The sequence below is a fragment of the Nerophis ophidion genome, linkage group LG07 (assembly GCF_033978795.1).
Source record: "Nerophis ophidion isolate RoL-2023_Sa linkage group LG07, RoL_Noph_v1.0, whole genome shotgun sequence".
NCBI classification, from domain to species: Eukaryota; Metazoa; Chordata; class Actinopteri; order Syngnathiformes; family Syngnathidae; genus Nerophis; species Nerophis ophidion.
This window is the reverse complement of record NC_084617.1, coordinates 50,775,913-50,788,888: the sequence shown is the minus strand read 5'-3', so window position 1 is coordinate 50,788,888 and position 12,976 is coordinate 50,775,913. Positions and strand designations below refer to the sequence as shown.

At 37.1% G+C, this 12,976-nt stretch overlaps 1 protein-coding gene across 2 annotated transcripts in view; it reads left to right on the top strand.

Moving 5' to 3' along the window:
• Positions 1-43: 43 nt before the first annotated feature.
• The window catches only part of pip5k1bb (phosphatidylinositol-4-phosphate 5-kinase, type I, beta b), an 84,711-nt gene continuing 71,778 nt past the window's right edge, over positions 44-12,976 (top strand). For both annotated transcript variants that reach the window (XR_009807522.1, XM_061906346.1), the window contains exon 1: positions 44-276. The gene's annotated coding sequence lies outside the window, so the exon portion shown is untranslated. The remainder of the gene's footprint in view (positions 277-12,976) is intronic.

The following is a 12,976-nucleotide window of genomic DNA, read 5'->3' as shown; positions in this document are numbered from 1 at the left end:
CACCAGAGGGCGTGCGTGAGGGTGTTTATAAAGTTGTGCAGCACTGAAAGACTCAAGGTTGTACGACACAGTCAAGACATAAACACACTAGCGGGCATCCCGCTCGAGATCACCGGCACGGTAGTTCATGCCCTGTGATAAACAGGCGGATTATATTTGGCGTATATTTTCTTTAAGTTTATTCACCATCGGATCCGTTGAAGGAAAACGGTGCACCACTGAGGGAAAAATCAACATTTTTTTACTCGTCCACACTCGGGAAGGGACTACTGTCAGGTAAGCTACACAGTGGCAGTAGTGCTGTGGTGTGTTGGTCAACTGTTCTAAAACCACCTATTTATCATTATATTACACGTTTTTCTGCTGCGTATTTTCAGCAAATGTCGCGACGGGTGAGAGTAAGCGAGCAGGTGAACCTACTTAATGTTGTTTCTCAAAATCAGTGTTTTTCAACCTTTTCTGAGCCAAGGCACATTTTTTTCCATTAAAAAAACCCGAGCCACACCACCAGCAGAAAACATTTAAAAATTAAACTCAGCAGCCGATATTGACAGTAAAAAGTCATTCTTGCAATTGTTGGATATTAATTCAAACCATAACCATCACTACATCTCTTGTCTCAAAATAGGTGTACTGTCATAACCTGTAGCATCCCGCCAAGACTTATTTGGAGTTTTTTTGGTGTCTTGTCTTGTGCTCCTATTTTGTTGTTGATTGTCCTGTCATACCATACCATACCAACTCTATTGTACGGATTTACTTTGTGGACACTGTCTGCTCCGCACGCTGTAAGTCTTTGCTGTCGTCCAGCATTCAGTTTTTGTTTGTTTTGGCTTCGTTTTGCATAGCCATCCCTAAGCTTCAATGCCTCATAGCTGCACTCGCCTTTTGTTTATTTTTGGTTTAAGTGTTCGATAGCTTTTTACCTGCAAACCATCGTCGTTGTTACCGACATCTACAACGCAATTAGCTACCTGCTGACACCTACTGATATGGAAGAGTATTACACGGTTACGCTGACGAGCTCTACACAGCACAGGCACTCAACGACACATTTGCGGATTATAATTACTGGTTTGCAAAAAAATATTTTTAACCCAATTAGGCGAAATGACATAATCTCCCAGGGCACACCAAAGAATATCTCACAGCACACAAGTGTGCTGCGGCACAGTGGTTGAAAAACACTGCTCTAAAGTGATAGCTTGTTAGCAATTGAACAATGATATTATGTTGTGGTTCCACGCTGCAGCACAATACCTGCTTTTGACACATTTAAAGTAACAAAATAGCAAAATGCACCTCGTAATAATGATGCAGAACTATTAACATCAAAAACAACTTTAATAGCTTTGTAGAGGATTTGTTTTTTTGTATTAAATGTAATCCATTTGTGCCAGTGTGTTAATGAAGAGCCTCATTCTCTCTTTTGTTTTGCAGTGCAATTAATAAAAAATAATATGAAGAAGGGTACAATGGAGTGTTACATTGTCAAACCTTTTTTCAATTCAATTTTATTGATCTATTTTTTTATTTAATTTTATATTATTGAAAAATTGTCAATCCTAATAACAGCAGCACGTTAATTTGATGGTGACTGTAATTTATGCGATGAATGTAGAGATGTTAGCAATGTGTTTTTGTGAAGAAAATGGAAGTATGTCTAGTCTGATGGGAAATGAGGCAAATGTGATGACGAGGCAGTCATTTTCTGTCATTTTTTTCATTTTTGTTCTCTTTCAAAGGAAGTCACACAGAGGTTTCAAATGGTGCTGAAATAATAACCACAATCCTTTTATAGTAGTGAAGTGAGTTATATTTATATGGCACATTTACTCTTGTGCAGTGGATCTCCAAGTGCCACCATAATGACCAACATTAAAACACAGTAGCGTAGTAGACCTAAGTATATGTCAAAAACAAGGCAAATGTTTTATTTAACAAGTATATTTATTATTTTTGGCCACTGTATTATTACACTCAGTTAAACAGTACCAGCGTGTTTTAAAAAAAATAAGAAAATAAAACAGTGTACTTTAATTTACAATGCATGATGGGAAAATACACTCTCCACACTTATCCATGTTAGGCGCATTTTAGCTGCTCAATATTTCTGATTGATTACAAAACTTTAAAGAGGTCGTCATGGAAGTAATATCCAATTATATTAAATATATATCCATTATATTAATATATTATATACACATATACTGTATATGTATAGGGTGTTGTTACTTTACATGCAGTTAGTTTTCAGCCCCCGTCCAAATTTTTTTCAGCCCAAAAAGTTTGGACATCATTTGCTAAAGATAATGGCTTTCTCAATGTAAACTGCTTTGAGTCACTATATAATTATAATGTACAATTCACAATGTTTGAAACGTCATTTGCATTATTATTTATATTATTTATTCAGCAGTCCACACAAACAAATTAATACTGCAAAAAAAAAAGGAATCATGCGAACTGGTGAAACTAAAAAAAAATTTGTAAAATGTTCATTTATTCCAGCAATGAAATTTACAAGGTACGACTAATATATGACATATACTCATAACATGTAACTAAATATATTTTCAAGTCTTATTTCGTTATCATTTTGATGATTATGGCTTACATTTTATGAAAACCTCAAATTGAAAATCTCAGAAAATTTGGGGTATTCACAAACTGTAACCCATTACCATCGGAATTAAAACACAAAGGCTTGACATGTTTTACTTTGTATGTAATGAGTTTATATCACATAGTCTCACATTTGAAATTGAATTGCTGACATGAATGAACTTTAGCACAATATTCAAATTTCTTTGAGTTTCACCTGTAAGTATGTAAAGCGACACTGGGAGATGCCTCCTGCTTGTGATTTCTTTTTATAAACTTCCTGTGTTCGTTTTGAATTTGCCTGGGAGACGGTGAAGTGCTTCCGCACTGACAGAGGCAATTTGAAAAGGAAATTGCTCATGCAAATGTGTTGCTGTGTCTTTAGGGGTAACACCTGACCTCCTGTGTGCTTCTCCTGCTGTGCAGCATCTGTGTGTTGCATAATGTTTCCCAGCAAACACGAGTTCCTCCACATTAAGCTAGAACACAGTTGTCAAACTCAAGGCCCGGGGGCCAGGTCGCATTATTTCGCACGGCCCTTGAAGGATTGAGAAAAAATATGCTTCAATAAGGTATTAGGATTGTACGGTAGCATAGAACCGTGATACTAAATAATCATATTCAGTACTATACCACCTCTGAAAAGTAAATTCACATTATGTTTATAAACTCAGGAAATACATCCCTGGACACATGAAGACATTGAATATGACCAATATATGATCCTGTAACTACTTGGTATCGGATTGATACCTACATTTGTGGTATCATCCAAAACTAATGTGAAGCATCCAAACAACAGGAGAATAACTGATTATTACATTTTAACATAAATGTAGATATAACATGTTAAAAGAGAAGTAAGCAGATTTTAACAGTTAATTTAAAAGTAGATTAATAATTTATAAACTACTATTTATCCTTGATAATGTTGCCAAATAAGAATGGAATATGACACATTTGTTTGCTTACTTATTACTAAAAGACAAGTTGTTTTGTATGTTCACTATTTTATTTAAGGAAAAACTTGCAATAAGAAAAATATGTTTAATGTACTGTAATATTTTTTGTTGATATAAAGCCAATAATGCAATTTTTTTCTGGTCCCGTTTATTTAGTAAAGTATCGTTAAGTACTGAAAATAATCGAAATACATTTTGGCACTGGTGCCGGTACCAAAACATTGGTATCAGGACAACACTGTAAGGTAACGTATGTTTGGTTACTAAATATTATTGTTCTTTCGGTCTGGACAGAAAAAAATGGACCAACTGCATGAAATTGCACAATTTTTCAACTTTAATATTAACCAATATTGCAACAAATATTGAATTGTCATAATTTCCAAACACTTTTTTGGGTTAAAGTTAAAACAAATGCTGAAGATACCTGCTGAAACTATGATTTCAAAGCAAATTGTTCACTGTCGATTTTAGGGGTTAAATGTATGGTGTTTTTTTTAAAGAATTTTAATGTTAGATAAAAGAATAAATACAAATAAAATTATGATAGTATAATCTATCTATCTATCTATCTATCTATCTATCTATCTATCTATCTATCTATCTATCTATCTATCCATCTATCTATCTATCTATTCTGACAACTGAGCATTTTTTTTTTCATGGTAAAGTCTACGCTTGTTGATTTTACCGTGTATTACTGTAAACAGAAAAAAGGTCGCACATTTTTTAGCGGTAAAAAACTGGCAGCTCGGTTCCCAGAATTAAAAAGAAAAATAATAGTGGTGCTGTTTTTCCATTTACAGTAAGACGTTGTAAAACCCCAGTCACATTTTACAGTAAAATTCTGATCACTAAGCTGACAGTTTTTTCATTTATTGTAAAATAAAAAATAAAAAACACACACTTTTTACTGCTGTAAAATTCCGGTGAGTGAGTTGCCAGTTTTTTTTGTAAAATTATACTCTTTTTTTTTTTTTTTTTTTTTTTACAGTGTTCAGAAAAAATATATAATATTTAAATGTATAGGCAAATTCATGTATTATTCGCTGTGACAAGCGGCCCTCTAAGGACAGCCCTAACTGCAATGTTGCCCTCGACGAAAACACGTGTGACTCCCTGGGCTAGAACTTGGTTGGCATTAGTCTTATAAACCAGATCATGTGTACATTATTATGATATTAATACTTCCTGGGTTTGTAAACATATTAACAAAAATCACAACAGAAAACATTTTGAGAAAGTAAAAATATCGACCTCATCACTCGAGTATTGATTGATGCTACTCTTGGTATTGAAACCACCAGTTTATGGTTTTATGTCTCTGCCCTCCCCTTTCATATCATGTATTGACTTCGACAATGCTGACACACTAACAGTTGTTATATTGTCATATATATATATATATATATATATATATATATATATATGTGTGTATATATATATATATATATATATATATATATATATATATACATTTTCTACCGCTTATTCCCTTTCGGGGTCGCGGGGGGCGCTGGCGCCTATCTCAGCTACAATCGGGCGGAAGGCGGGGTACACCCTGGACAAGTCGCCACCTCATCGTAGGGCCAACACAGATAGACAGACAACATTCACACTCACATTCACACACTAGGGCCAATTTAGTGTTGCCAATCAACCTATCCCCAGGTGCATGTCTTTGGAAGTGGGAGGAAGCCGGAGTACCCGGAGGGAACCCACGCAGTCACGGGGAGAACATGCAAACTCCACACAGAAATATCCCGAGCCTGGATTTGAACGGCCGTGCGCAACCCGAGGGTCCCGGGTTCAAATCCCACCTAGTACCAACCTCGTCACGTCCGTTGTGTCCTGAGCAAGATACTTCACCCTTGCTCCTAATGGGTGCTGGTTGGTGCCTTGCATGGCAGCTCCCTCCATCAGTGTGTGAATGTGTGTGTGAATGGGTAAATGTGGAAGTAGTGTCAAAGCGCTTTGAGTACCTTGAAGGTAGAAAAGCGCTATACAAGTACAACCCATTTATCATTTATATATATACACCCTTTTTAAATTACTTATTAACTTCCTGATAATAGCTGCTTACTTTCAACTGTAGAGTGTCGATCAATTGGCCACAGATTGGTATCGGACGATCATGCTTTGCTACACAACCTAAATTAAAAGGGAACTGCACTTTTTTTTTGCAATTTTGCCTATCGTTCACAATCATTATGACGGATTTTAGGATTAGGATTTTAAAAATGATAAACGCTTGGACGGTGTGGCTAATGGGAATCACTGTTGTAGCCTTCAAAGCCCTCCAACATTTTCTATACACACTGCAAATCGATATATTACGTAGTAACAGACACATTCCTCACAATATGTAATATGTACACTATTTCATTTTAGTCAATGCTGGAACTAATACCATGGCAGATTTCTTTGCGTTTCCATAGCAGCAGACTTCCGATTTTTGGCAATTTCCTGAAACGGGTGTGTATCTTCTAATCATGGCAGACACAGTAACAAATCAACAAAAACGACTATTTTGTGGACATTATATTTTTCAAGCTGAATACATGGAGAATTAACTACTGCTTCTAGAAGCCAGTACAAAGGAAGAGTGAGACGTTAGAGCAGATTGAAGCCAATAGAATGAGGTGAAAAATGACTTGAAGCTGCAAATGTGGAACTTGAAGCCAAGCTATTTTGACTTAAATTGAGTGCTTACCCAAATAAACCAGAAAAAAACATCCCCGACCAGCTGGACCAACTGTCCATCGAGTGAGTCACACTTTATTATGACTATGCACGCAGCACGTTATGCATGTATCATGACAGATAGCATGTGCTATCTGGCTAGCTGTGTACAAACAAAACATGAAATGTGGGCTAACACTTTACAGATACTGTAACATAATTGTTCATGTTTTTCTCTCGGCACATATTGGTGTTTTATCCCATTGTGTTGGGCAGTACAAACTCAAACGTGTTTCGTGCTGACGTAGAAGTTGGTTTATCTCTTCCCTTAGTTAGCATTTACAGCTAATACCGTAACATGCTGATGTGTTACTACGCTATAAAAACAGTTATTCAGTCTTCACTCTTAGAATAACAATGTCGCTACATTTTTGTTATTATACAGGTTACGTTCCGTAACCTGTAGTATTTTTAACGTTTTTATAATGCATTTTTAATGCATTTTTAGAGGTAGAATTTATTGCTCCCATTAGCTGCGTTGCTAGCCATTAAGAACGAGCCGTTAGATATGTTAGAATGCAAAAAAACACAAAACACCAAAAAGGTAAAATTCCAAAAAAAGTGAAGTTCCCTTTTAAAGCCCGGAGCTCGGCAAACTTTCCAAAGTTCAGCTGTAGGTGTGGGGGTTTTATCATTTTCTTTTTTGTCAGGCTAGCCTGTAGTAGCGGTATCTCACATCGCTATGTTCATGTGTCCTCCCCCACTCCTTAGTGTTACATTGTTATGTATGACTTGCCATTTTTTTTAAATTGGACGAGTACAGTTAAAGTGTATGAGTAAAAGTTAGACAACGGCACTTCTTGTCAGAGAACGGAAAACAATTGCTCATTTGCATTAAAGGTACACACACACACCATTGTTTTGTTTGCAGTAAGGCTTACTAAAATCACTTTTAAAACGTCTGAATTCTAGCATCAAGGCGAGATTTTGGACAAGATAATACCTCTGGGACACATTTAAAATGTTATATGGTAAGACCTTGATCCTTAATGCATATGGCAAAGTTAACCTGTGCAAACACTACACACTATGTTAGCACCCAGGCTGTTGTGAACACAACTTAAAACAGGCCTGGGCAAAAAAATGTTGACTCGGGGGCCAAATTTAGAGAAAAAAATGTGTCTGGGGGCCGGTATATCTATTTTTAGGAACACTAATACAAAACTTCACAATAATGTCTGCTTGAAAGCTAAAAACTTTATGATAGACCCCTGAAAAAACTTGGAATTGTAATTTTTTTTACTGAATGAAACACCCAGAATGTACATGAAAATAAAGACTGTGGGATTTACAATACTAACTATGAACAATAGAACACTGAATATTGACCCATATGAACGTCACACCCCCTCTCGATCGACGATATACAATCCAGCGAAACGCAACAAAAATGCAACAAACACCACAAAATGTGAACGCGAAGGGTAAGAAAACCCCACCTACAATCTGATATATCATAAAGCTTTAGAACTTTGTTGGAAAAATCTCCTTCAGCGTCTTTCCCCAACACCCGCATTTTCAGGCTTGCTCTGGAAACACCCTGTGGAAACACCCCACACTGTTTAGTGACTTGTCTGAGCTGCTGTGACTTAGATTACCATAGTAACTAATTAGATTACCATAGTAACTAATTAGATTATCATAATAACTAGTATATCATGCAAAAGCGCAGACTCCAACCATTGACATACTTTGTATAGTTCAAGACTTACGGTCATTTGAAAACATCACTGCACATCATAATGGCTGCGACAGTTTTGATCTTAAAAATCTAAAAAAATTATTTGGGACTGTCCGGCAGGCCAGATTTAAAAGCCTAACGGGCCACATGCGGCCCCCGGGCCTTAATTTGCCCAAGTCTGACCTAAGAGTTATCCTGACTGGTCCACCATTATTCTATTATTAAAGACCATTTAAGCGGGTGATCATGGCAGTCTTTCAACGATATAAAATGAAACTGTTATTTAAGCCATGTATTTTCTCCCCACCCATGTGTTTAATGCAGCATACATATTTATTTTTTTCTGAAGAGGCGACCCGACTACGAGGAGCTGAAGGGATATGAGTGCAAGTCTTGTGATGGTTGGTCAAAGTGCGATGTGTGTGTGTGTGTGTGTGTGTGTGTGTGTGTGTGTGTGTGTGTGTGTGTGTGTGTGTGTGTGTGTGTGTGTGTGTGTGTGTGTGTGTGTGTGTGTGTGTGTGTGTGTGTGTGTGTGTGCGCAGTGCTCCATGGGATTCAGTGGTGATAGCAGCATAATAACAAGCATATGAGGCTCATTTAAGAGGGTTACATAAGTCAGTTCTAGTTCCCAGGGCTTGCTTACGTTCATGCTTGATAATGCTGTTAGGACCTGATGTGTCCCGTGTCTTCACGCAGGGGTGTGGCCCTCTGGGCGGGTTTTGCTTACACTTAACATGTTCTGATAAAAATACCTCACTGCTGTGCGATAATGAAAAGCGGACCGCTTGTCAGGCCTTCTCTCGCACTCGTGTCCGTTAGTGTTTTTGGCACTAAGTCATAGTCTTGTTCATATCTATGCAAGTTCACTTGATGTTTCTGGTTGCTGCACTGTTTCGGCAACAAGTCCTTCAGAGTAGGGTGAGCGCTGGTATAAAAATGTTCACCACAACAAATAAATGAAGTGTAAGTTGGTTCAAAACACTGTTGGCTTTTTTAAGGGAAGAAGTGTTCAAATGCGTACAAAGAAATTTGTAATGGTGTCATAATCACAATTCCTGAAAATTCTGTTGCGTGTGATTGAATGTTGATGGCATTCCCCTTGGCTACAACCATCACATGTGCTGTGCAATTTCACCCATAATCGATCAAATCGATCCAGCTCTGAGGTGCCCATTACATTGATCGCGAGCTATCAGTCGATGGCGGAGGGTGTGTCAGTAAATCGCCAGCCAGACATTAAAAAAATAGACCTAAAAATAAGCGATCATCAATCTTCACCAAGACGTCACTTTCGTCACTTGATTGACATTCACGGCACCAGAGGATCTTGTGAGATGACGCTGGCTGCTGTGAGATAATTATTAAGAAAAAATGACCGACAGGAAGGTGAGAAACACTTTTTATTTCAACAGACTCTCGAGCAGTACATGCTGTCAAAACTCTAAAGACCGACTACACAGTCGCTGTCTTCACAATAAAAGCCCTGCTTCATAATGCCTGCGCCAACAAAATAAGAGTCTCAGAAAGCTAGCGTGCACAAGCTAGCAAGCTACGAAGTTTGGTGCCAATGTATTTCTTGTAAAGTGTATAAAAAGGAGTAGGGAAGCTGGACAAATAAGATGCCAAAAAGCAACCTTTTTCATGTGTTGTTGGACAGAAAGAAGGACTTTTTTTTACCTCCATTTGAAAATGTGGACGTTATCATCACTACTGTCTGATTCCAATCAATGCAAATCATCAGAATCAGGTAATACACCAACTTATAATTTTGTCTTCATGAAAGAAAGGAATCTATATGTGTTAAACATGATTGCATTATCATTAAACACTGACTTGTTAACAAAAACGTCGCTTCCACAAATAAATAAATATAATTATCTATATGAATGAGGTAGATCCCCTCGACTTGGTCAATTGAAAAGTAGTTCGCCTACAGAAAAAGTGTGGGCACCCCATATCTAGCTCATTTTTCTCATGTGTTCTGTTTTTTTACCCTTGCTTCTTCAGATCATAGGTATGTTGAAACTGAATGGAATATACAGTACCTACTGGTTGCAGCCTATTGGCGCAGTCTATTTTGACTCGGTTGTTAAAAGACTCAACATAAAAACAGACTAAGCAATTTAACTCAATTGATCAATTTTTCCAATTGTTGGTCTGGGTAAACTTTCTATAGGAAGACACGCTGCAATATCAGACAAAATACTAGTACTGTAGTTTTTCTGTTATAGAACTACCTCATTGCCTCTTTGCCTACTTTTTTAAAACTTGTAATTTATGATAATTAGGGCTGTCAAGTGTCAAACGATTAAAAAAACTATTTTACAGAGACACCACAGCCAGAATGGGACTCAATTTTAGCCTTTGAGTTTCATAACTCAGACCAACTTTTTTGTAATAAAAGAAAGTAAAAACAATACATAGCCAGTACAGGCCAAAAGTTTGGACACACCTTTTCACACAATGTGTTTTTTTTTATTTTTATAGATTTTTATGACTATTTACATTGTAGATTGTCACTGAAGGCATCAAAACTATAAATGAACATGTGGAGTTATGTACTTAAAAAAAAAGGTAAAATAACTGAAAACATGTTTCATATTCTAGTTTCTTCAAAATAGCCACCCTTTGCTCTGATTACTGCTTTGCACACTTGGCAATCTCTCGATGAGCTTCAAGAGGTAGTCTCCTGAAATGGTTTTCACTTCACAGGTGTGCTTGAAGCTCATCGAGAGAATGCCAAGAGTGTGCGAAACAGTAATCAGAGCAAAGGGTGGATATTTTGAAAAAACCCCCAATAAAAATAGAATATAAAACTTGTTTTCAGTTATTTCACTTTTTTCTTTTTTAAGTACATAACATGTGTTCATTCATAGTTTTGATGTCTTCAGTGACAATCTACAATGTAAATAGTCATGAAAATAAAGAAAATGCATTAAATGAGAAGATGTGTCCAAACTTTTGACCTGTACTCTACATATCATATTACTCTTTTTTTATAGCAAAACTATATTTATAGTGCATGGTACGGGTGTTTAAAAAATAAGCGAGAGAGAGAGACTATTATTGATATTAGAAATATCATTGATGCTATTCCTTTTATTTTTGGTAAAAAAAAAATATATCTTTAGTATTGTAAAGCTGTGTTATATAGTATATTATGAGAATGGTGTAAAATTTGAGAATCGATTCTAAATTGAATCATCACCCCAGGAATCCGAATCGTGAGTTACTCTAAGAATTCCCATGTGTAACGATTGCCGTCCTTATCGGGACCAGTATTCCAATTATCCATGATGTATTTTGCTGTAATAAAACCTGTGGAGTGCACGCTGGCGGTGGTGTGTTGGGGGTATTGACAGGAGGTTGTTATGTGTTAATAAGTGATGGGTGTGCTCTCATGCTGGTTGCGGGCCCTCAGGGTTTACCTCGTATGTTTCCTCTCGAACTGGTTAATCGAGTACTGCTTCTGGCAAAGTGTCAAAACTAAAATAATGCAAACATTTTTTAAGCAGTAACAATAAGAAAAGCAGACATTATTGTAATTGCTTGGTGATCCAATTAAATATTATTAAAAATTCTGACAATTTCTATAAGCCACAGTCCATCATAATGAATATGAAGAAGATGACAGGTTAAACCAGGCTAAAAAGCAGTAGGCAATCAGTCTCTTGAGGCTTAGTTTGCACACGTCCATGCACTTCTCATTCGCAAGAACAACACAGTCTGTTCTCTCTTTATCTCCTTTTATTGTGTTCATTCACTCTTGTCAGCAGCGGCCACCTGCCTGAGATAGCCTGCAGGGCTTGGTAAAGCCTTAATATTAAATAAAAGAATAACAGCAGCAGGCATTGAAAATGTAAAGTCACATTTTACTTTTGTTAAAGTGTGTAAAATCTACAACGCAACCACATAATTTCCCTATTGTGGGATAAATAGAGTATATCCTATCCTATCCTATTAGCTGCCCGGGGTGCACATTAAACCAGAGGTCTTCCTTTTTTTTTTCTTGTTTTTTTTTCTTTCTTCTTTGTCATGAAAAAGGGACGTTTTTGTCATGAAAAAGGGAGGTTTTTGTGGTTGGTGCACTAATTGTAAGTGTATATTGTGTTTTTTTATGTTGATTTAATAAAAAAAAAAATTAACAAAATAGTTTTTTTAATTTTTTTTTTATAAAAAATTCTTCTGCGGCCCGGTACCAATCGGGCCACGTCCCGGTACCGGGTCGCGGCCCGGTGGTTGGGGACCACTGCTCTAGTTGTCGGCTAGCAATTAGCGCTCTATTTGCTGTCTAATGATAAGCATTCTCGTTGTCAGCTTGTGATTGGTGCGCAAAATTTCCGCTGGCGATTGGCGCCCTAGTTTTCAGCTAATGATTGGCTCACCAGTTGCTAGTTACCAGCTAACTATTAGAAACCCAATAATGTTATTTGAATATCGCTACAATTGCACAATAACACGGTAGCATTAGGACCGGTTTAATGTAAAATTCAATCATAATTTCATACAATATTTGTCGGGTGTCCCCGCTTCTTCTCTCCCTCAGTTTGGGGGTCCTTGGCCTGGAAAATGTTGAAGATTACTATGAAGTAGAGGGCTAACAAATATGGCACTGTGGGCCACAAATTGCCTGCTAACCACAATTTTGAGACCCCTGGTGTACAGCATATTACAGTATACATGTAAAATGTAACGATGTGACCACTGCGAGATGGTGGCGCCCTGCACGGCTACAGATTCATGCAATAGCTTTGAAAGTCAACTTTCTTGTGATTTGGCTTCAAAATTTGTAGCAAGTTGAAGAGAAATTGACATCGTAATTTGTTACTTTAATTACAACAAGGTTTAAGGCTGGATGGTGACTCTTGATGGTCAGAGTAGGGTTTGGAGGGGGAAGAACAAGTCAGCCGAGAATACATTGGTGCTCTGATTCAGCAGTGCAATCCAGGCTTTATTGTAGTTTCAAGAATAGACATTTTTAAGGGGC